This window comes from Crotalus tigris, unplaced genomic scaffold, assembly GCF_016545835.1.
Source record: "Crotalus tigris isolate CLP2741 ecotype Arizona unplaced genomic scaffold, ASM1654583v1 scf7180000018785.583249, whole genome shotgun sequence".
Taxonomy (NCBI): Eukaryota; Metazoa; Chordata; class Lepidosauria; order Squamata; family Viperidae; genus Crotalus; species Crotalus tigris.
In genome coordinates this window covers 499263-523351 of record NW_024097200.1, presented here as the reverse complement: position 1 = coordinate 523351, position 24089 = coordinate 499263, and the positions used below count along the sequence as shown (strand labels likewise).

General features: G+C 46.5%; 1 protein-coding gene across 1 annotated transcript in view; it reads left to right on the top strand.

Moving 5' to 3' along the window:
* NRTN (neurturin) overlaps window positions 1–24089 on the top strand; it is a 66601-nt gene that overhangs the window by 4318 nt on the left and 38194 nt on the right. The window contains exon 2 of the mRNA XM_039356093.1: window positions 10550–10612. The gene's annotated coding sequence lies outside the window, so the exon portion shown is untranslated. The remainder of the gene's footprint in view (window positions 1–10549; window positions 10613–24089) is intronic.

Sequence of the window (24089 nt, the reverse complement as noted above, 5' to 3'; positions counted from 1 at the left end):
GTCGTTAAGTGTGAAAAACGGTCATACATCGCTTCTTTCCAGCACCGTCGTAACTTGGAAACGGTCCCTAAATGAATGGTTGTTAAGCGGAGGGCGGCCTGTCATGTATTTCTGCAGTAGCTCCCCCCTCCCCTGTCTATGCTGCATAAAGTAGGGGACTGTTTGTCAACTTTTTTTTCCCATTCTTATTTTTATTAATTTTTTTCCTCATCAACGTATGTTAATTTTTCCAATCAACAAGTTGTCTGGAGTTTGCTAAGCTAATACATATTCAATTCCTAATCCTTCATTCTTTTCTCTAACCAAGAATAAAATAAGTCCCAAGTTTGATAATAGTCTGTATCTTCTTTATCTTTCAACCTCATAGTTAATCTCTCCATCTCTGCACATTCCAATATTTTCGTGATTATTTCTTCCTCTGATGGCAATCCTTCATTCGTCCAGTATTGTGCAAAAATTATTCTCGCTGCTGTGGTGATGTGTAAAATTAAATATGTTGTTGTTAATTGCGAAGTCGTGTCCGACCCATCGCGTCCCCATGGACAACGTTCCTCCAGGCCTTCCTGTCCTCTACCATCTTCTGGAGTCCATTTAAGCTCACGCCTACTGCTTCAGGGACTCCCTCCAGCCACCTCATTCTCTGTCGTCCCCTTCTTCTCTTGCCCTCCATCTTTCCCAGCATTAGGCCCTTCTCCAGTGAGTCCTTCCTTCTCATTAGGTGGCCAAAGTCCTTGAGTTTCAACTTCAGGATCTGGCCTTCTAAAGAGCAGTCGGGGTTGATCTCTTCTAGGACTGACCGGTTTGAACGCCTTGCAGTCCAAGGGACTCGCAGGAGTCTTCTCCAGCACCATAGTTCAAAGGTCTCAATTCTTTGGCGCTCAGCCTTTCTTATGGTCCAACTTTCACAGCCATTCATTGCAACTGGGAAAACCATGGCCTGGACTATACACACTTTTGTTGGCAGGGTGATGTCTCTGCTTTTTAGTACGCTGTCTTGATTTGCCATAGCTTTCCTCCCAGGAGCAAGCGTCTTTTAATTTCTTGGCTGCAGTCCCCATCTGAGGTGATCTTGGAGCCCAGGAAAATAAAATCTGTCACTACCTCCATTTCTTCCCCATCTAGTTGCCAGGAACTGAGAGGGCTGGATGCCATGATTTTGGTTTTCTTAATGTTGAGTTTCAAGCCAACTTTTGCACAATCCTTCTTCACCCGCATCAAGAGGCTCTTTAGTTCCTCTTCACTTTCTGCCATCAGAGTGGTATCACTCTAAATATAATTTCTGCTTATTAGTCTTTTCAGGCATAATGCCTAGTAGAAAAAAGTGTTTGTCCACTTTTAAGACCTGTGGACTTCAACTCCCAGAATCCCCCAGCCAGCCAGCTGGCTGGGGGATTCTGGGAGTTGAAGTCCACAGGTCTTAAAAGCTGCTGAGGCTGAGAGACCCCCGGGGGTGAAGGGGATTCCTGTTGCCCTTTAGGTCTTCTCACCTGGGGGCGGCCCAGGTGAGCTTGAGCTGCAGGTGGGAACTGTCAGATCCAGTTGTGGGCAGAGGGGGTGTGTGTGTGTCAGGGTTCCCTTGCCCAAAAAGTACGCCTTCCCCCCCCCTCCCCGCGGAGAATGAAGTCAGAAGGAGCCTTTGCAGCTCAGCTCCAGGGTTTGAAAAAGAAAGCGGTTAACGTTGTTTAAGGCTTTTGTCTCCGAAGGACAAAATAGTTCGGCTGGTTTGGTTTGGTGAATGGGAAGATCATTCTCTCTTTCAAGTCCCCCCCCCTCCTCTTTCTTTCTTTCTTTCTTTCTTTCTTTCTTTCTTTCTTTCTTTCTTTCTTTCTTTCTTTCTTTCTTTCTTTCTTTCTTTTTCTTTCTCTATTCTCTCTTTCTCTCATTCTCTTTCTGTTTTTCTCTATCTTTCTCTCTTCTCTTTCTCTCCCTCTCCCTCTTTCCCTCCTCTCTCTTTCTCTTTCATTCATTCTCTTTCTTTCGTTCTTTCTCTTTCTTTCACTCTCTCTTTCTCTCTCCTCTCTCTTTTTCTCTGTCTTTCTCTCCCTCTCTTTCTCTCTCCTCTCTCTCTTTCATTCCTTTTCTATCTTTCTCCTCTCTCTCTCTTTCTTTCATTTTCCTCTCCCCCCTGTTTTTCTCTGTCTTTCTCTCCCTCTCTCTCTTTCATTCCTTTTCTTTCTCTTTCTCTCTCCTCTCTCTCTCTCCTCTCTCTTTCATTCCTTTTCTCTTTCTCTCTTCTCTGTCTTTCTCTTTCATTCTTTCTCTCCTATCTCTCTCTTTCTCATTCTCTTTCTTTTTCTCTATCTTTCTCTCCTCTCTTTCTCTTTCTCTCCCTCTTTCCCTCCTCTCTCTCTTTCTCTTTCATTCATTCTTTCTCTCTTTCGTTCTTTCTCTTTCTCTCACTCTCTCTTTCTATTTTTCTCTCTCCTCTCTCTTTTTCTCTGTCTTTCTCTCCCTCTCTTTCTCTCTCCTCTCTCTCTTTCATTCCTTTTCTATCTTTCTCCTCTCTCTCTCTTTCTTTCATTCTTTCTCCCTCTCTCTCTTTCATTCCTTTTCTTTCTCTTTCTCTCTCCTCTCTCTCTCTGTCTTACTCTCTCTTTCTCTCCCTCTCTTTCTCTCTCCTCTTTCTCTTTCATTCCTTTTCTCTTTCTTCTCTGTCTTTCTCTTTCATTCTCTCCTATCTCTCTCTTTCTCTCTCATTCTCTTTCTGTTTTTCTCTCTCTTTCTCTCCTCTCTTCCTCTCCCTCTTTCCCTCCTCTCTCTCTTTCATTCTTTCTTTCTTTCTCTCTTTCGTTCTTTCTTTCTTTCTCTCTTTCGTTCTTTCTCTTTCTCTCGCGCTCTCTTTCTCTTTTTCGCTCTCCTTTCTTTCCCTTTTTCTCTGTCTTTCTCTCCGTCTCTTTCTCTCTCCTCTCTCTTTCATTCCTTTTCTCTCTTTCTCTTTCATTCTTTCTCTCTCTCACTCTCTCTCCCCTCTCTCTGTTTTTCTCTGTCTTTCTCTCCCTCTTTCTCTTTCATTCTTTCTTTTCTTTCTCTCTCCTCTCTCTCTCTGTCTTACTCTCTCTTTCTCTCCCTCTCTTTCTCTCCCCTCTCTCTCTTTCATTCCTTTTCTCTTTCTCTCTTCTCTCTGTCTTTCTCTTTCATTCATTTTCTCTCTCTTTCCCTCTCGGATGGATGGGGCTTTGGCTGTAAATATCACCAACTGCTCACTCGTTCTCAGTGGCTCTTGAACGCTGCTGGTGTGTGTCTGTCTATCATATAAACTTTTACTGCATTACAGTTTCAAGTGCCTTGCAAAAAGTTGGCCGGGCTCTTTGGCATGCCAAAAACTTTGCTCAAAAAAAGGGGGGGGGAGGTCTGTTTTGCATGCCGTTGTTCCCAACGAGGACCCGAATGCCTTTTTTCCTCCTGGATGGGGCAGGTGAGAACTGCAAGGAGGATCTGACTGAATGTCCTTTATTTCTCCTGGATGGGGCAGTTCTGAACTGCAGGAGAACCAGGGGGGAATGAAAGGGGAAGAGAAGGCATCTGGATGAAGGTTGCTGCTTAGCCTCAGCCAAGCTCCGGAGGTCTGTCTGGATCCGTCTCTGCCCCACAACAGGATAACAACAGGATAACAGAATAACAGAAGAGTTGGAAGGGACCTTGGAGGTCATCTAGTCCAACCCCCTGCTCAGGCAGGAAACCCTATACCATTTCGGACAAATGGCTGTCCAGTCTCTTCTTAAAAACTTCCAGTGTTGGAGCATTCACCGCTTCTGGAGGCAGGTGGTTCCACTGGTTAATTGTTCTGTCAGGAAATTCCCCCTTAGTTCCAGGTTGCTTCTCTCCTTGATTAGTTTCCATCCGTTGCTTCTTGTCCTGCCTTCAGGCGCTTTGGAAAATAGCTTGACTGCCTCTTCTTTGGGGCAGCCCCTGAGATATTGGAACACTGCTATCATGTCCCCCCTCGTCCTTCTCTTCATTAGACTAGACCAGTGGTGGCAAACCTATGGCACGGGTGCCAGAGGCGGCACTCAGAGCCCTTTCTGGGGACACGCGCGCCGTCGCCCCAATCCTAGGCCTTCAGCTGGGTTTTATAAAACCTTTTCTCTTGAGGCCTCCGCTGCTGTGTGCAAAAAAAAAAAAAAGGTTCAATCAATCAGTCAATTTCAACTTCTCGCGGAAGAAAAAAAAAGATCTCGCAAAGTTGGAATTGATGGATTGAACTTTTTAGTCCCACCCAGTCTGCCATTACCACCGCAGCCACGCCCACCCAATGGGCCACACCCACCGAATGGGCCACACCCACTGAATGGGCCACACCCACCCGGCACCCGACGATGCATAAGTGGGTTTTGGGTTGCAGTTTGGGCACTCCGTCTCTAAAAGGTTCGCCATCACTGGACTAGACATCCCCAATCCCCGAGGTGGCGCAGCAGTTAGAGTGCAGTACTGCAGGCCGCTTTAGCTGACTGTGTTCAGCAGGTCAGTGGTTCAAATCTCACCGGCTCAAGGTTGACTCAGCCTTCCATCCTTCCGGGGTAGGTCAAATGAGGACCCAGATGGTTGGGGGCAATGTAAATATATATATACGTTGCTTACTGGTGTACACCGCTTAGAGAGTGCTTGCACTTAAAGCGGTATATAAGTCTCATAAATAAATAAATTCCAGCAACCATTCCTTATATGTCTTGGCCTCCTGTCCTCTAATCATCTTTGTGGCTCTTCTCTGCACTCTTTCCAGAGTCTCAGCATCTTTTTTACATCATGGTGGTGACCAAAACTGGATACCGTATTCCAAATGTGGCCTCACCAAGGCGTTGTAAAGCGCTACTAACACTTCACGTGGTCTTGAGTCTATCCCTCTGTTCATGCAGCCCAACATTTTACCAGTTTGAAGCAGGATTATGGAAGAGGCCGGAGGGGAACCATAGAGGCAGGCGGTTCTTTGGGCAGTTACCAGCTTGGAAATCAACCAACCCAGAATTGTGGTTTGTCCTGCAGATGTTTGATTTGGGCCCAGTGGCTCCAACCTGCTGGGCCGGCAGCAGGGGATTGAGGGAGTTGTAGTCCAAAACCCAGCCCTGTCATTAAGGTTCGGAGTAGGGCCTGTGGTCCCCAGTTTGGGTCTGAGCCAGGTGCCGAAGCCGATGAGGAACACCAGAAATGAGGGGCAGGGTTTGTTTCCTTTTATTGAAGGAAAAGGGGTCCCAGCCAGCAGAATGCCAGGACCCAGAGCAAAAGAGTAAGAAAGCTTTATACAATTTCACTAAAGTGGACGGCGGGACAAGGCGGGATATACAGTAGTGGCCAAAACTGTGGAAACCTTTTGGGAAAAGGGTTCAGTAGAAATGCCACCTTTGGTTACGTTTCCACCCATTTTTCTTCTCATTTCTTTATAAACTGTAGCCTTGTTCACTTAATAATGCTATTTCACATCATTTTCTGGGCGACCGGTCAACTCTTTGCACCATTAATTTAATTTTACAAGCTCACTCAATGAAAGAACACAAAAAAAACCCAACCAACTTGATAGCCATCACATAACACACTGACCAATGTCCTCCTCTCAGCTTCAATACAGGACATCAATCACTGGATCCTACTGTGATCTGATTGGCTCATGGCCAAAACAAGGTGACACCTGATTGGCTCTCTAAACACTCATGCTCATTGCCTACCATCGGAGGAAGGAAAGCTACCTCAGATCAACCTAAGCCAGTTGGGCTTCCTTTTCCTTTTTCACTTTTCATAGAATACAGTACAGATAATTGAACAAACTTTGTTGCATTACATTCTCGGTTAAATTATCTTTCCATTGATATATAATTTTATGGCACGACTCTCCCCAAAAAGTGATGTCATTAGCCATCAAACCTCAAAAATACACTTTTCCCACAATTTTGGCCACTGCTCTATGAGAAATATCATCTAAGCAACATTTTAGTAACCATCTAACCATTTGTTCTGTTGGTTTCTAGCGTCCCTATTCCTAAGCCTTGGCTAATGAAGGCTCCGGGAGCTACCTAATACACATTCTATTGGCTCCAAACCATCCCTATTCGTAACTTCTAGCTGAGCTATGCAGCCTGTCTAACTCTTTGCTATTGTCGTCAGTTCTCTAACCGCCTACAAGTGTTTGCACGTGCATATTCTCTGTGAGTAAATAAACACTCTTTGTCCTTTCCAGACAGACTCCACAAATACAGGCTTCCCGGATTTCTTTCAAGTGATAGCCGTCTTCCAATCTCTCAGGGGCTGCCCCAAAGAAGAGGGAGTCAAGCTATTCTCCAAAGCGCCTGAAGGCAGGACAAGAAGCAACGGGTGGAAACTGATCAAGGAGAGAAGCAACCTGGAACTAAGGAGAAACTTCCTGACAGGGAGAACAATTAACCAGGAGAACAACCTGCCTCCAGAAGCGGTGAATGCTCCAACAATGGAGGTTTTTAAGAAGAGACTGGACAGCCATTTGTCCGAAATGGTGTAGGGTTTCCTGCCTGAGCAGGGGGCTGGACTATATGACCTCCACGGTCCCTTCCAACTCTATTATCATTATTATTAATTAACCAGTGGAACCACCTGCCTCCAGAAGCGGTGAATGCTCCAACACTGAAAGTTTTAAGAAGAGATTGGACAACCCTTTGTCCGAAATGGTATAGGGTCTCTTGCCTGAGCAGGGGGTTGGACTAAATGACCTCCAAGCTCCCTTCCAACTCCTGTTATTCTGTATTCTATATTCTAAGGGTATGCCATAGCCCATCAGCCATCTCCTCTCCAGAGTCATGGGCTTGGCCACTTCAGGCAGATGGGCCTGGCTGTGAATTAGCTGTCAAAGGAACACAGTGCCAAGGAAGGCGGATGGAGCCTATTATGCAAATGGGAGAAAAGGGGTTCCCCTCCTGGTTTTGCATAATTCTGCAAATTTCCCCCCTTGCGCACAAGCAACGAAGCCCTCCTCCCTTTGTGGGGGAATCTCACGTGAATTCCCCCTTGGCTTCTGAATGTTATTTGCAGAGCTGCGGATGCTGCGCCAAAGCCGTTTGCAAGGCAATGACATTAAACCTCACAGAATGGCAGAGTGGGAAGGGGCCTTGGAGGTCTTCTAGTCCAGCCCCCTGCTCAAGCGGGAGACCTGCCTAGACAATTCCAGACAGGTGGATGTCCAGTCTCTTCTTAAAAGCTTCCAGTGATGGAGCACCCACAACTTCTGGTGGCAAGCTGTTCCACTGGTTAATTGTCCTTAATTTCTCCTTAATTCCAGGTTGCCTTTCTCCTTGGTTAGTTTCCACCTGTTGTTTCTTCTTTTGTCTTCTGGTGCTTTAGAAAATTAATTGACCCCCCTCTTCTTTGTGGCAGCCCCTCAATACTGAAAACTTGCTAACATCATCATCATCATCATCATCATCATCATTATCATAAAGTTGGAAGGGACCTTGGAGGTCATCTAGTCCAACCCCCTCCTCAGCCAGGAAACCCTACACCATTTCAGACAAATGGCTGTCCAGTCTCTTCTTAAAAACTTCCAGTGTTGGAGCATTCACCACTTCAGGAGGCAGGTGGTTCCAATGGTTAATTGTTCTAACTGTCAGGAAGTTTCTCCTTAGTTCTAGGTTGCTTCTCTCCTTGATGAGTTTCCATCCGTTGCTTCTTGTCCTGCCTTCAGGCGCTTTGGAGAATAGCTTGACTCCCTCTTCTTTGGGGCAGCCCCCGAGATATTGGAAGACTGCTATCATGTCCCCCTCGTCCTTCTCTTCGTTAAACTAGACATACCCAATTCTAGCAGCCATTCCTTATATGTTTTAGCCTCCAGTCCCCTAATCCTCTTTGTTGCTCTTCTCTGCCCTCTTTCCAGAGTCTCAACATCTTTTCTGTAATGTGGTGACCAAAACTGGATACAGGTATTTCCAAGTGTGTGTTTCCTGATCTCTTTTGAGATTCATGACTGCAAGAGAAGCCTCATGATGTTGGCCAGGCCCAGGGGTGGCTGATCCCTCCGATGGGGTCTTCAGGGCTGTGGGGTCTTGAAATTGGTTCTTCCCAGCTTTGAGACGGAGACTTTCTTCCCATAGGGCATATTTGAGTAATAGAATGACAGAGCTGAAAGCTACCCTGGAGGTCATTCTAGTCTACCTTCCTGCTCAAGGAGTAGAATAGAATGGAATGGAATAGAATAGAATAGAATAGAATAGAATAGAATAGAATAGAATAGAATAGAATAGAATAGAATAGAATAGAATAGAATAGAATAGAATAGAATAGAATAGAATAGAATAATAGAATAATAATAATAATAATAATAATAATAATAATAGTAGTAGTAGTAGTAGTAGTAGTAAAGTTGGAAGGGACCTTGGAGGTCATCTAGTCCAACCCCCTGCTCAGGCAGGAAACCCTACACCATTTCGGACAAATGGCTGTCCAGTCTCTTCTTAAAAACTTCCAATAGAATAGAATAGAATAGAATAGAATAGAATAGAATAGGAGCTGGAAGGGACCTTGGAGGTCTTCTAGTCCAGCCCCCTGCTCGAGCAGGAGAACCTATACCATCTTAGACAAGTAACTATCTAGCTGCTAGATAGTCAGTTGTCTAAGATGGTATAGGTCAGTAATGGCGAAACTTTTAGAGACGGAGTGCCCAAACTGCAACCTAAACCCACTTATTTATCGCCGGGTGCCAGGTGGGCGTGGCCCACTGGGTGGCCGTGGCTGTGGTGGTCATGGCAGACTGGGTGGGTGTGGCCAAGGTGGACGTGGTCACCTCAATGTTGCTCGTGGGGAGGGACGCCTGTGGGGGCCGGGCAGGGTTGGGGGAGATCCAGGGGGTCTCTGGCAGGTTGGGTGGTGGGCAGGAGGCTTGTCCTGCAGGGTGAGACGAGGAAAGGTGAGGCAGGGCGGGGGTCCCACTGTCAAAGGGCAAGGCGAGGCAGGGCAGCTGCTGCCTGACACCATCGGCCCCTGCACACAGAGGCCAGCGAGTGCATGGGGGCAGACAGTGTCCTTTAGCAGCCACAGCCTGCCAGCCCCTCAACCGGCACACTCTGGGGCTCCACAGCCCACCACCAGCAGTTCAGAGAAGCTGCCTCTGAGCTGGACAGATTGCTGACAGCTGAGGAGGCGATGCAGTGATTCGTGCCCAGGAAGAGGAGAGCCTGCGAGGCCAGGAGGGATGGGATGGGGGGGAGGAGGGAAACCAGCCGTGCTGGGATGCATCCGGCCACGTGGGACCTCGGCGAGTTAGCGGGCGGCTGGCTGAAGAGGGACGATTGCCATCTCCAAGGCATGGTGCGCGTGCCCACAGGGAGAGCTCTGAGTGCCACCTCTGGCACACGTGCCATAGATTTGCCACCACTGGTCTAGCCTCATCTTAAAAATCTCCAGTGATGAAGCACCCATAACTTCTGGTGGCGAGCTGTTCCACTAGTTAATTATCCTCACTGTCAGGAAGTTTCTCCTTAGTTCCAGGTTGCTTCTCTCCTTGGTCAGTTTCCAACCATTGTTCCTCGTCCTGCTTTCAGCTGCTTTGATGAATAACATGAATGCTGTTATTATGTAAATGTAAATATATATATATATACATTGCTTATTGGTGTACACCGCTTAGAGAGTGCTTGCACTTAAAGCGGTATATAAGTCTCATAAATAAATAAATAAAATAAATTATGTCTTCCCTATTTCTTCTTTTCTCTAGACTGGCCAAACCCAAGTCCCGCAGCCATTCTTTGTATGTTTTAGCCTCCAGGCCTTGGATCCCCTTAGTTTCTCTTCTCTGCACTTTTTCCAAACTCTCAACATCTATTTTGTGATATGGTGACCAAAATTGGCTGCAGTATTTCAGGTGTGGCCTGATTGGGGTTTTATAAAGCGGTACTAAGACCTCGTGTGATCTTGATTCTGTGCCTCTGTTTATACAACCCAGGATTGTATTAGGTTTTTTGGCTGCTGCTGCACACGGCTGGCTCAGACTCTTCTTAAAAACCTCCAGGGATGGAGCACCCACAACTTCTGGAGGCAACTTCTGTTCCACTGGTTAATTGTCCTCCCTGTTAGGAAGTTTCTCCTTAATTCCAGGTTGCTTCTCTCTTTGATCAGTTTCCATCCGTTGTTTCTTGTCCTGCCCTCTGACGCATTTGGAGAATAACTTGACCCCCTCTTCTTTGTGGCAGCCCCCCAAATACTGGAATGCTGCTAGCATGTTACTCCCTAATCTTTCTTTTCTCTAGACTGGCCAAACCCAAGTCCCACAGCCGTTCTTCGTATGTTTTAGTCTCCAGGCCTTGGATCCTCTTCGTTGTTCTTCTCTGCACTTTTTCCAAAGTCTCAACAAACATCTTTTTTGTGATATGGTGACCAAAATTGGCTGCAGTATTTCAGGTGTGCCCTGACTGGGGTTTTATAAAGCGGTACTAAGAGCTCGTGTGATCGTGATTCTGTGCCTCTGTTTATACAACCCAGGGTTGTGTTTGTTTTTTTGGCGGCTGCTGCACACGGCTGGCTCATGGTCAAGGGATCTAAATAAAGTACATTATTTGGAAAGGGATCCCAGTGTGAATGGTTTCTTCTGCTTCCTTCCCAGGAAATCCTTCACCCCGCTCACTCGCTCGTCTCCCCGAAAGTGCCATTCTGCACATCAACCCAGGTAAGAAAACGGCCAAGGGACGTGGAGAACAGCTACAAGGGGATCCTAAGAGGGCGATGCGGACTGGAGGGGGCTGGAAAACCCCGGGCTGATTTGGAGGCAGGGGTGAGGAAGGGTTTTGGGGTCATTTTGGGGATTGACACCCCCCCCCAAGAGATGATGATGATGTTGTGTAAGCTTGGTTGTTAACGGACATCCAGCCTTTCCGATATTTCGCACACCTGTTTGGCTTTTTGGTTTATCATTGGAACCTGGGAGGAAAGTTGTACCTCTGACAGTAGCAGTTTTCTAGGACTGAAAACAAGGAATTCTCTTTCTTTCTCTACCCCTTTATCTCTCTCTCTCTCTGTCATCCATCCATCTATCTATCTATCTATCTATCTATCTATCTATCTATCTATCTATCTATCTATCTATCTATCTATCTATCTATCTATCATCTCTCTCTCCTGTCTGTCTCTGTCTCTCTCTGCCTGCCTGCCTGCCTATCTATCATCTGTCTGTCTGTCTGTCTGTCTGTCTGTCTGTCTGTCTGTCTGTCTGTCTATCTATCTATCTATCTATCTATCTATCTATCTATCTATCTATCTATCTATCTATCATCTCTCTCTCCTGTCTGTCTCTGTCTCTCTCTAACTGCCTGCCTATCTATCATCTGTCTGTCTGTCTGTCTGTCTGTCTGTCTGTCTATCTATCTATCTATCTATCTATCTATCTATCTATCTATCTATCTATCTATCTATCTATCATCTATCTACCCGTTCTGTCTGTCTGTCTGTCTGTCTATCTATCTATCTATCTATCTATCTATCTATCTATCTATCTATCTATCTATCTATCTATCTATCATCTCTCTCTCCTGTCTGTCTCTGTCTCTCTCTGCTTGCCTGCCTGCCTATCTATCATCTGTCTGTCTGTCTATCTATCTATCTATCTATCTATCTATCTATCTATCTATCTATCATCCATCCACCTACCTACCTACCTATCTACCTATCATCCATCCATCCGTCTTATCTGTTTATCTATCCTCTCTCTCCTGTCTGTCTCTCTGTCTCTCTGTCTCTCTGTATCTATCTATCTATCTATCTACCTACCTACCTAACATCCATCCATCCATCCATCCATCCATCCATCCATCCATCTCTATCTATCTATCTATCTATCTATCTATCTATCTATCTATCTATCTATCTCTCCATCCATATCTATCTATCTATCTATCTATCTATCTATCTATCTATCTATCTATCTATCTATCTATCTATCTATCTATCTATCTATCTATCATTTCTCTCTCTCTCTCCCATCTCTGTCTTTATCTGCTTGTCTCTCTCTCTCTCTCTCCAATCATCTACCTTGTCTGTCTGTCTGTCTGTCTCTCTCTCTCTGTAATCAGTCCCCATTTATTTATCAAATTTAGAAACCGCCCACCTCCCTCACCCTAATGTACTAATGTTAAAAACATAAAAACTGAATATAAAAGTTTAAACAGAGGTAAGGCGAATAAAATCCCGCCTGAAACGTCGGGCAGCCTGCCTGTGACCGTGATATGAAAGAGGGCACCAGGTTGGGGAAGGCAATGGGGCTGTGTGTTTGGGGGGGTGGGGTGTGTGGGGGGAGTCCCACCCCTCTCCCGTCCCTTCCTTGCCAGATGTGGAGGGCCCTGATCTCCTGAGACGCAGCAATGGCCATTCCAAATTAAAATGGAATCACGGAAGGAGCTAATTCAAACAAGCAGGGACAAAGGAATTTCATTTATGCGTGAAGAGGAACCCAGACAGCTGCCAGGACATTGTTTGGGGAAACTGAGGGATGGGGGAGCAGCAGGCAAGTGCTGTGGGGCTCAAAACATTTGGGGGGGGGAAACAGGGATGGGCTTCTTTGCAGCCCTAATGATCTAAAGTAGGGACCTTTATCCCTTAAGGTGGACATGCGATAAAGCAAAGAAATAATGGAGTAGGATTCACATCTTAATACAGAAGATTCTCAAAGTGAATATAAAGATAAAAACTTTTCTTTTGGGTCTAATGGAAAAAGACTTGGACCTTTAGGCAGGAAAAAACAAATGCACAGGTATAGTATAGTATAGGGGGTACCTTGCTTAGTAATAGTAACTGTGAGAGGGACCTCAGAGTCCTAGTAGACAATCACCTAAATAGGAGCCAGCCGTGTGCTGCAGCTGCTAAAAAGGCCAACACAGTGCTGGGCTGCATTAACAGAGGGATAGAATCAAGATCACGTGAAGTGTTAATACCACTCTACACTGTCTTGGTAAGGCCACACTTGGAATCCTGCATCCAGTTTTGGTCACCACGATGTAAAAAAGATGTTGAGACTCTAGAAAGAGTACAGAGAAGAGCAACAAAGATGATCAGGGGACTGGAGGCTAAAGCATATAAGGAACGGTTGCTGGAATTGGGTTTGTCTAGTTTAACGAAGAGAAGGACGAGGGAGGACAGGATAGCAGTGTTCCAGTATCTCAGGGGCTGCCCCAAAGAAGAGGGAGTCAAGCTATCCTCCAAAGCGCTTGAAGGCAGGACAAGAAGCAACAGATGGAAACTCATCAAGGAAAGAAGCAATAGAGAACTAAGGAGAAACTTCCTGACAGGGAGAACAATTAACCAGTGGAACCACCTGCCTCCAGAAGTGGTGAATGCTCCAACACTGGGAGTTTTTAAGAAGAGTCTGGACAGCCATTTGTCCGAAATGGTATAGGGTTTCCTGCCTGAGCAGGGGGTTGGATTGGATGACCTCCAAAGTCCCTTCCAACTTTACTACTACTACTTCTACTTCTACTTCTATTATTACTACTACTACTACTACTACTACGGATCATCGCACAGTCAGCCAGATGTTCAGACCGGATTTGGCATTTTGTCTACCTATCGAGTCCTTACCCAGGACCTGGGATAGGCAGATGTGGATGTTTGATGGTATTACAGATATCGTCGCAGGATGGAAGCAGTTCCTAGTAAGGCTGCCTTTTGCAATTGACTAATAGCGAATTTGTCAATGCCGATGATGGTGTCCAAGTGGTGCTCCAGTTGTTTTGGAATTGCACCCAAGGAGCCTATTACTATTGGTACTACCCTTGCTTACTTTTGCCACAGTCAAAAGCAAGTGGCATTATTTTTTATTATTATTATTATTATTATTATTATTATTATTATTATTATTATTATTATCTGGTCATTAGTATTCTTTCTGAGGATCATTGAGGCCACCTGGAGGTTTATCTGTGTCCTCAGGGTCACCTGAGAGGTGCAAGTGGGATTGGAGCCTTCTGGGAACTGCCGAAAGGATTGTGTTGTGGACTGGAGATGGATGATGTCTCGTATCCCTCCCCCTCTGTTGACAGAGAGGGCTGTTCAGGTTTGACCTAGACGGCCTCTTTGACCCCTCTTTCAAACCTGGTCCTCTCTGTCCACATTTTGGGGTCAAAGAGGCCATCAAGGTCAAAACTGAACATCCCTCTCTCAACAAAAGGGGAAGGATACGAGACCTCATCCATCTCCAGTCCACAACACTGTCCTTTCGGCAGTTCCAAGAAGGCTTCATAGACATTCGCACTGCTCAGGTGATCCTGAGGATACGGAGATAAACCTCCAAACGGCCTCAATGACTCTCTAAACCAGCGGTTCTCATCCTGTGGGTCGGAACCCCATTTGGGGTCGAACGACCACTTCACGGGGGTCGCCAAACAACGCAGTCCGCCATTTTTTCCCCCTTCCCCTTAGCTGTGCTACTCCCTTTTATTCCATTGGCTTTTGAAAGCCAATAGAATAGACTCTCTTGAATAGAGTCTAATTCTATTGGCTTTCCAAAGCCAATAGGCATTGTCCAGGCTGTCTCTGCCCTGCTGAGCCCGCCAAAAGTCCCATTCTGCAAACGGTGCTGCACCAGTTGAGTAGTCCTCGCCTTACGACCGGTTGAGTAGTCCTCGCCTTACGACCGGTTGGGGGGGGTCACGGCATTAAAAAGGTTGAGAACCACTGCTCTAAAAGGAGGCAAATGACCAGCGGTCTGCAAGAAGTGTCAATCCTTCCCTTCCCCACCGTCCAGCCAGAGCGGAAGAAGCTTCTGGGAGGAGAAGCGAAACGTCTTCAAAGAAAAATCTGGAAGTCCAGTTGCCTGCTGAAAAAAGCATCTTTGGGATGTCTTTGAGTCGTTTTTTGAACCCTGGGTATTGCCTGGGTAAGTCCCTGTAGATTCCTTGGCCAGGTTTTATCAGAAGTGGTTTGCCATTGCCTCCTTCTTAGGGCTGAGACAGGGTGGCTGGCCCAAGATCCCCCGGCTGGCTTTAGGCCTAAGGCAGGACTCCAGCTAAGATCTCCTGGGATCACTTGACTCCCGGGATACCGCAACCGTCGTAAATGTGAGCCAGTTGCCAAGGGTCTGAATGCACATCCCGTGATCACGGGGAGGCTGCGGCGGTCGTAAAGGTGAAAAACGGCCGTAAGTCACTTTTTTCGGTCCCGTTGTAACTTGGAATGGTCACCAAATGAATGGCTGTTGAGTCGAGGACTGCATGCATAAACAGGCTGAGGTTCAAATGAACATACTCTCATTAAAGCAGGGCTACCTGTGGGACATTGGCCCCTGGCAGGTGGTACGCGAGCATCCTAGAAAAGGGGTAGCGGGGGAGGGGGATGAGCTGAACCGGGGGCAGCACCGCACAAGCCTGAGCGAGAGACGGCTGGAGCTGCAGGGCTGTCGGGGCTCAGCAGAAGCGCCAGGATCAGTGCCGCTTTCCAATTGATCGGTGCTTCTTCGGGGCTGTCAGGGCTCAGTGGAAGTGTCAGGATCAGCACCAGGCTCCAGCTGGAGCTCAGCGCTGATCCTGGCGCTTCTGCTGAGCTCTGAAGAAGCACCGATCAGCTGGAAAGCAGCACTGATCCTGGGGCTTCTGCTGAGCCCAGAAGAAGCGCCAATCAGCTGGAATGTTGCAGCCTCTCCAGGGTCTTGTGATTGACATTCAGATGCTTGGCAACTGATTCATATTTATGACGGTCACCGTGTCCCAGGGTCAGGTGAAGTGACCAAAACCTGCTGCAACCACCCAGCAGATGGGGGGGGGAATAGAAACCAAACACCCCCCACCCCACCCCTGCTGCCAATCCCCAACAGAAACGCTCACAACAATGAAAACCTCGGACAGGAGGAAGAGCATGGATGGGGGGGCAGGCAGGTGTCTTGCTCGGCTATGGCTTGGAGGGCACTTTTTTCAGTGCCATTGTAACTTCGAACAGTCACCAAACGGTCTGTTGTAAGTCGAGGACTACCTGTACTTCATCACTTTTTTCCTTTTTTTTTTTTGGGTCATCAGGTTTTTGACACCTTACTTGGTGACGGGTGGTCCTCGGATGTTGCCACATCCTAAAAGTGGCACAATGGGTGAAAAGATTGAAAAGCCCTGCCTTAAGGGGCTGGACACGTTTTGCTAAGCCACAGAGAAGCCACCATTGGCTCCATTCTCACAACCTGCTCAGCCTGGACCAGCTCCTTAAGCGTCAAGCTGTCCGATCGTGGCTTAGCAGCTGGCGCAAACCAGACTTTGCTGCAAATGAGGGTTTCTGTGCCCCCCCCTGCAGTCTCGGCTTGGCCCTCTTTGGCCTGGGAGGGGCGTTTGTCAGGGGGCAGCTGACTCTGGAGCAACCCGGTGCCAGCTACCTCCTCCTGCCCAAAGATCAGGCGATGCACTGCCAAGGCTGGGCTGGGGGTGGGGGTGGGGCGGCTCTTGGTGGAAAACATCTGGAAGCAGCCGTTCCTCATTTGTTCAACAGATGTTTGAAACCTTCAAGGATCCTGTTTTGTTTGCTGCTTTATTGCTGTGAAACCAGCCGTGTTTAGAGCAGGCCTGGGTGTGATTGGTGCTTGGGGGGGGGGTGCATAAAAAGGGTGCGCATGTGGGGGCACGGGGGGGGGGCTGGCAGAAGCAGGAAGAGGCAGGCGAGGAGGGTGGGGCCGTGAGCAGATTCAGCCACAAGAGTGAAGCGTCCTTTCTTGAGAGAGGTGAGAAGCAGAATAACAGGAATAGAATAAAATGCAGAATAGAACAAAATAGAAAGGAATGGAGAGCAGAACAAAATTCTACTCTATTCTACTCCACTCTATTCCATTCTGCATTCTCTTCTCTTCTCTTTTCTCTTCTCTTCTCTTCTCTTCTACTGTACTCTAGTCTGCATTCTATTCTGCATTCTATTCTGTTCCATTCTACATTCTCTTCTGAATTCTCTTCTCTTCTCCCTCCCCTCCCCTCCCCTCCCCTTCTCTTCTCCATTCCATTCTCCATTCTACTCTACTCTACTCTACTCTACTCTACTCTACTCTACTCTACTCTACTCTACTCTACTCTATTCGCAACCTGGAACTAAGGAGAAACTTCCTGACAGCTAGAACAATTAACCAGTGGAACCACCTGCCTCCAGAAGCGGTGAATGCTCCAACACTGGAGGTTTTTAAGAAGAGACTGGACGGCCATTTGTCTGAAATGGTATAGGGTTTCCTGCCTAAGCAGGGGGTTGGACTAGATGACCTCCAAGGTCTCTTCCAACTCTGTCCTGGTGCTCCTGTTTGCCTGTAGAAAGTGCTGGGTTCAAGTTTGGGCATTTCCAGGCAGAGCTGGGGAGAATTGGGACCCACGCTTGGGTTGAGATGCGTGGAGCTCTTTTGGAACAAAGGATGTCTGTAGTCAGGGACGGTTCTGAAAGACCGACCCTTTCCTGCCTCCCCTACAAACCTACCCATGTCTGTGTGTTTGTGTGTGTGTGTGTGTGAGTGAGTGAGTGAGTGAGTGAGTGAGTGAGAGAGAAAGAAAAAGAAAGAGAGGGACTCAGCAAGTTTGGAGCAGGTGCCTGTGAGATGGCCAGTTCAGAGTTACTTACAACCATAATTGCCACATGACCAAAATTGAGATTGGCAGTTACAGTTCTAAGCCATGATGGTTATAAAGTGGATGGATCCTGTTGTTGTTGTTAATTGCGAAGTCGTGTCCGACCCATCGCGACCCCATGGACAACATTCCTCCAGATCTTCCTGTCCTCTACCATCTTCTGGAGTCCATTTAAGCTCACGCCTCCTGCTTCAGTGACTCCATCCAGCCATCTCATTCTGTCGTCCCCTTCTTCTATTGCCCTCCATCTTTCCCAGCATTAGGCCCTTCTCCAGTGAGTCCTTCCTTCTCATCAGGTGGCCAAAGTATTTGATGGATCCTGTGGCCAGACCCAATTCTGCAATCTTTTTTTACAGCAGTCACGAAGGGAATGTGATGATCATTAGGCTAACACAGATGTCTCTGGACATTCTCCCTCACCCACGCCACGGTTGTCCCCAAGGTCCTTTTTTTTTTTTCAGAAGGCAACTGAATTTTCTTGTTTTTTTTTGAAGACATTTCGCTTCTCCTCCCGGAGGTTTCTTCAGCTCTGATGGGATGGCGGGGAAGGGAAAGATTTACATTCCTTGCAGACCGCTGGTCATTTGCCTTCTTTTAGTGGGTTGTTGAGGCCACTTGGAGGTTTGTCTGTGTCCTCGGGGTCACTTGAGTGGTGCAAATGGGGGTGGAGCCTTTTCTTTGAAGATGTTTCACTTCTTCAGCTCTGACTGGATGGTGGGGAACGGAAGGATTTATACTCCTTGCAGACAGCTGGTCATTTGCATTCTTTCTGAGGGTCGTTGAGGCCACTGGGAGGTTTATCTGTGTCCTCAGGATCAACTGAGGGGTGCAAATGGGTGTGGAGCCTCCTTGCAACTGCTGAAAGGACTCTGTTGTTCCATACCCATTTGCACCCCTCAGGTGACCCTGAGGACACAGAGATAAACTTCCAAGTGGCCTCAACGACTCTCTCAAAGGCGGCAAATGACCAGCTGTCTGCAAGGAGTATCAATCCTTCCCTTCTCCACCATCCGGTCAGAGCCGAAGAAGCTTCTGGGATGAGAAGCGAAACGTCTTCAAAGATAAAACAAGAAAGTCCAATTGCCTCCTGAAAAAAGGCACCTTTGGGACAAGCGAGCACAGAGGCCATTAAGCAAAACTGCCTCCCAGATATTGGAAAAAAGCCATCAACTGCCGAATGCAGAACTGTGCGTGGAGGCAGCCTATGAGAATGTCAGATCTGCGACATAAGTACCATTGTGGAGGGGCTCCGTCCTAACTTTGAACGCCAAGCAATCTGTTTTTATTTTATTTTATTTTTAACCAACAAAACAAAACAAAACAAAACAAAGCAAAACATAACACACTTACACACACAGTATATACAATCCCCCCCTTTTTTAACAGTGATTACATAACGGTAATCTTTTATTATTTACATTTTCCCCCTTATTCTTCTTTAGAATATTTGTCCTTATTGCCCCGTTGTTTCTTATTTACATTTTTCTTCCTTCATATTCTACTTCTTACTAAGAATAATTCATATTATTATTATACATTATTATACACATATTTTCACTTTTGACCTTTCCATATTTATTCTCCTCTATTATTTCTAGTCTCCAACCAGTCATACCACTTGTTCCATGTTATATAGTACTCTGTGTCTTCCTTTTCTTTTATCTCTTTTGTTAATTTGTCCAAAAAATAACATGATGATAATGTTGTTGTTGTTGTTGTTAATTGTGAAGTCATGTCCGACCCATCGCGACCCCATGGACAATGTTCCTCCAGGTCTTCCTGTCCTCTACCATCTTCTGGAGTCCATTGAAGCTCACACCTCCTGCTTCAGGGACTCCATCCAGCCATCTCATTCTCTGTCGTCCCCTTCTTCTCTTGCCCTCAATCTTTCCCAGCATCAGGCTCTTCTCCACGGAGTCCTTCCTTCTCATTAGGTGGCCAAAGGACTTGAGTTTCCACTTCAGAATCTGACCTTCTAAAGAACAGTCAGGGTTGATCTCCTCTAGGACTGACCAGTTGGATCGCCTTGCAGTCCAGGGGACTCGCAGGAGTCTTCTCCAGCACCAGAGTTCAAAGGCCTCCATTCTTTGGCGCTCAGCCTTTCTTATGGTCCAACTTTCACAGCCATATATTGCAACTGGGAAAACCATGGTCTGGACAATGCGCACTTTTGTTGGCAGGGTGATGTCTCTGCTTTTTATAATACTGAACACTTTAGAATTTTATGAAGTCCACCCTGAAAGACAAGCTACACTGGTTTTTCTTGATGCCCAGAAGGCATTTGATAATCTGAATTGGAATTTTATTATAACACAATTGCACTATATGGCTTTTGGGACAAAATTTGGAAAGATGGTTGAGAAAATATATCCTAAACAAACAGCTAGGGTAATTATAAATGAGGAAATGATGGAAAAAATGGATATAACCAAAGGAGTAAGACAAGGATGCCCACTTTCCCCTCTTCTGTTTATTTTATCACCTGTTTAGGACTCCCTGCAAACGTCTGGAGCCACACAGGGCATCGGAAAAGGGTTGGAGGTTTGCCGCTGGGTTCTCGTGACCCTGGAGCGAGAGGATGGGTCCTGGAATCCAAGTCTTAAGAAGGGGAGGGGGGTTGGAGTCGCCTGCCATGCTGAGCCTTGAGTAAAGAAGATATTAGAGGTTGAGGAAGGAAGGAAGGAAGGAAGGAAGGAAGGAACGAAGGAAGGAAGGAAGAAGGACAAAGGAAGGAAAGAGATGGTAAGGAGGGAGGGAGGAGCGAAGGAAAGAAAGAGATGGGAAGGAAGGAATGAAGGAAGGAAGAAGGAACAAAGGAAGAGATGGGAAGGAGGGAGGAAGGAGCGAAGGAAGGAAGGAAAGAGATGGGAAGGAGGGAGGGAGGAAGGAAAGAAAGAGATGGGAAGGAAGAACGAAGGAAGGAAGAAGGAACAGGAAGGAAAGAGATGGGAAGGAGGGAGGGAGGAGCAAAGGAAGGAAGGAAAGAGATGGGAAGGAAGGAATGAAGGAAGGAGGGAGGAGCGAAGGAAAGAAAGAGATGGGAAGGAGGGAGGGAGGGAGGAAAGAGATGGGAAGGAAGGAACGAAGGAAGGAAGAAGGAACAAAGGAAGGAAAGAGATGGGAAGGAAGGAAGGAAGGAAGGACAGGGCCAGAGGGGGAATTTCATCCTTAAGTTGCGAAAAAACTAAATAAAAAGGTCTGAACGCTCGGAAAACCTTGAGGACCCCATTCCCCAAAAGAGCCTTGAGCTTCCCTTTGTGGGGGCTTCAGTTTCAGTGGGTGTTGGAAACCCCCCCCCCCAGACACACACACCTGTTGCAACTGCTCAGTGCCGGGACTTGGGCTGGGAAGCGAGAATCCCCCACGGCCCCTCCGGCTTCCAGGCGGGAGAATCCATCCGTTCCAGGCTTTTTCTTTTCTTTTTATTATAAATTTTTACAATTTTACAATAAAAACCCCTTTCCCAATCCCTCCCAACCCACCCCAAAACCCTCCCTCATTCTTCCCAGAGCTGAATGCAGGGTTAACTAGAACTTAAAAGAAAAAACTTTTAAACTCAAATAAACCTCAAACAAATATGATTACATTCAATAAACAAATTATTAAGTACATTAACTCCATTATATATAAGAAAAACAGAAAGAGAAAAAGATGAAAAAAAAGAAAATATATCCCTTCCTTCCTTCCTTCCTTCCTACCTACCTACCCCTTCCCTTCCCCACATCCTTCTTTTCTCGCTCCCTCCTTCCCACCTCTGTCCTTCCTCCCTCCCTCCTTCCCATCTCCTTCTTTCCTTCCTCCCTCTCTCCCTCATTTCCTCCTTTCTTCCTTCTCTCCCTCTCTCCCTCCCTCACTTCCTCCTTCGTTCCTTCCTTCCTTCGTTCCTTCTCTCCCTCTCTCCCTCACTCTTTCCTTCCTTCTTTCCTTCCGTCTCTCCCTCTCTCACTTCCTCCTTCCTTCCTTTCCTTCCTTCCTTCCTCCCTCTCCCCTCCCTCATTCCTTCCTTCCTTCCTTCCTTTCTTCCTCCTTCTCTCCCTCCCTCATTTCCTCCTTTCCTTCCTTCTCCTTCTCTCCCTCTATCCTTCCTTCCTTCCCTTCTTCCTTCTCTCCCTCTCTCCCTTCCTCCTTCCTTCCTTCCTTCCTTCCTTCCTTCCTTCCTTCCTTCCTTCCTTCCTCCTTCTCTCCCTCCCTCGTTTCCTTCCTTCCTTTCTTCCTTCCTTCCTTCCTTCTCTCCCTCTCTCACTTCCTCCTTCCTTCCTTCCTTCCCTCCCCCCTCCCATCTCTCTCTCTCTCCTTTCAATTTGAATCTGTTATTTATTCAGAGTCTTGAGGACTCCAACTCGTTTTCGAGAAGGGAACATAATAAGGTGGTGGCAAAATGATTGCTTGTCCTGTTTGAGAATCAGCTCAATCCCTACAAGTTGGGAGACTGCAACTCCCAGAAGCCTCAGCCAGCCCGGCCGATCCTAAGGGATGACAGATGAGTATCAGGATCTGCCCACAGGATCTGCAAGTCTGTATTTGTTAAATCATATTCGTTCCTTACATTTCTCCGCCGCCTTTCATTCTTATTCCCCACCTTTGCCTGACCTTGGCATAAATGTACATTCTCTGGCCGAAGGGAGGACCTCCATGTATGAGGCAGGGTTTAAAATATGACATTTAATTTTTCTAAACCGTGGATCGTAGAAAATGCAAGTTATTTAAAGCCTGGTGGAGGACGGAGGTGCTGGGAAGACGATCAAAGAGAGATTTCACTCGCCTGCTTCAACCGGCCAAGGACTTTGTAAAGACTTGGATCTGGCTTTGGAAAAAAACAAGCGGTTCATGACTTTGGAAGTTAAAAGAGGGGGGGGGGTCCTCTACAGGTCTTCTAAATGTTCTTTGTTCCATTGGGAGGGAATGGATTGATTTTCAGATCAGGTTTCCGAGAATTAAAGAAAAAACAACAACCCAAAATCACGACAGAATAAACACAGGGAAGAACAAATCCGTTAAACTTTAACAGCCGACTCTGGTGGTGTGTGCTTTTAAGCTGCAATTAATTTAATTGATTGGTCTACCACGGAGTCACTTAGTGAGCACACAGATAGAAGCAATTAATCCTCAGTTTAACAATCATTTACGCAGTGACCCTGCAAAGTAACGGGGGCCCTGAAAAAGATGACTTGGGACCGTTTTTTTTCACAACTGTTGCAACATCTATCTCCAGGGTCGGGTGAATCAAAATTCAAACGCTTGGCAACGGACTCATTTAGGATCCACAAAGTCAATGGGGAAGTCAGATCCCCTTAACAACCGGGTTGCTAACAGAAGAGCTGAGTTGGAAGGGACCTTGGAGGTCTTCTAGTCCAGCCCCCTGCTCAGGCAGGAAACCCTAAGACCATTTCAGATTGAAGGGATCGTCCACCAGGACTTCAAAGTCCCTCTCACAGTTACTGTTTTTGAGCCAGCTCTTGCCCAATATAATAATAATAATAATAATAATAATAATAATAATAATAATAATAATAGTAGTAGTAGTAGTAGTAGTAGTAGTAGTAGTAGTAATAGTAACAATAATAATAGTAATAGTAATAGTAATAATAGTAAAGTTGGAAGGGACTTTGGAGGTCATCTAGTCCAACCCCCTGCTCAGGCAGGAAACCCTATACCAGTGGTTCTCAACCTGTGGGTCGGGACCCCATTTGGGGTCGAACGACCATTTCACGGGGGTCGCCAAACAAGGCTGTCCGCCATTTTTTCCCCCTTTTTCTTTGGCCACGCCCCTGCACCCAGTGATGTATAAGTGGTTGGGGGTCACCACAACATGGGGAACTGTATTATGGGGTCGCGGCATTAGAAAGGTTGAGAATCACTGCATACCATTTCGGACAAATGGTTGTCCAGTCTCTTCTTAAAAACTTCCAGCGTTGGAGCATTTGCCGCTTCTGGAGGCAGGTGGTTCCACTGGCTAATTGTTCTCACTGTCAGGAAGTTTCTCCTTAGTTCTAGGTTGCTTCTCTCCTTGATGAGTTTCCACCCATTGCTTCTTGTCCTGCCTTCAGGCACTTTGGAAAATAGCTTGTACTTAAACCTTTGATTTTTTTTCCCGCCTAAGCATAAGACTTTGCTTTTCTCCACATTGAAACTCATTTTGTTGGATAGGGCCCCTTGTTCAAGTGTGTCAAGATCTTTTTGGATCCTAAGTCCGTCTTCTGGGGTGTTGGCTACTTCTGCTAGTTTGGTGTCCTCTGCAAATTTGATCAGTTCCCCTTCTATTTCCTTATCTTAAGTCATTAATGACGATATTGAAGAGCCCTGGGCCCAAGACGGAGCCTTGTGGGACCCCACTGCTTATTTCTCTCTGTGTGGATGTAGTTCTATTGAGGACTACTCGTTGAGTAAGGTTTGTCAGCCAGCTATGGATCCATCTGGTGGTGATGTTGTCTATCCCACCTTTTTCTAACTTACCAAGGTGTCAGTTATGCTTTCCTTTGTCAAATGCCTTACTAAAATCTAAGTATACTACGTCTACAGCATTTCGCTGGTCTACTAGTTTAGTTACTTTATCCAAGAATGAAGTAAGTGTCAGAATCCAAT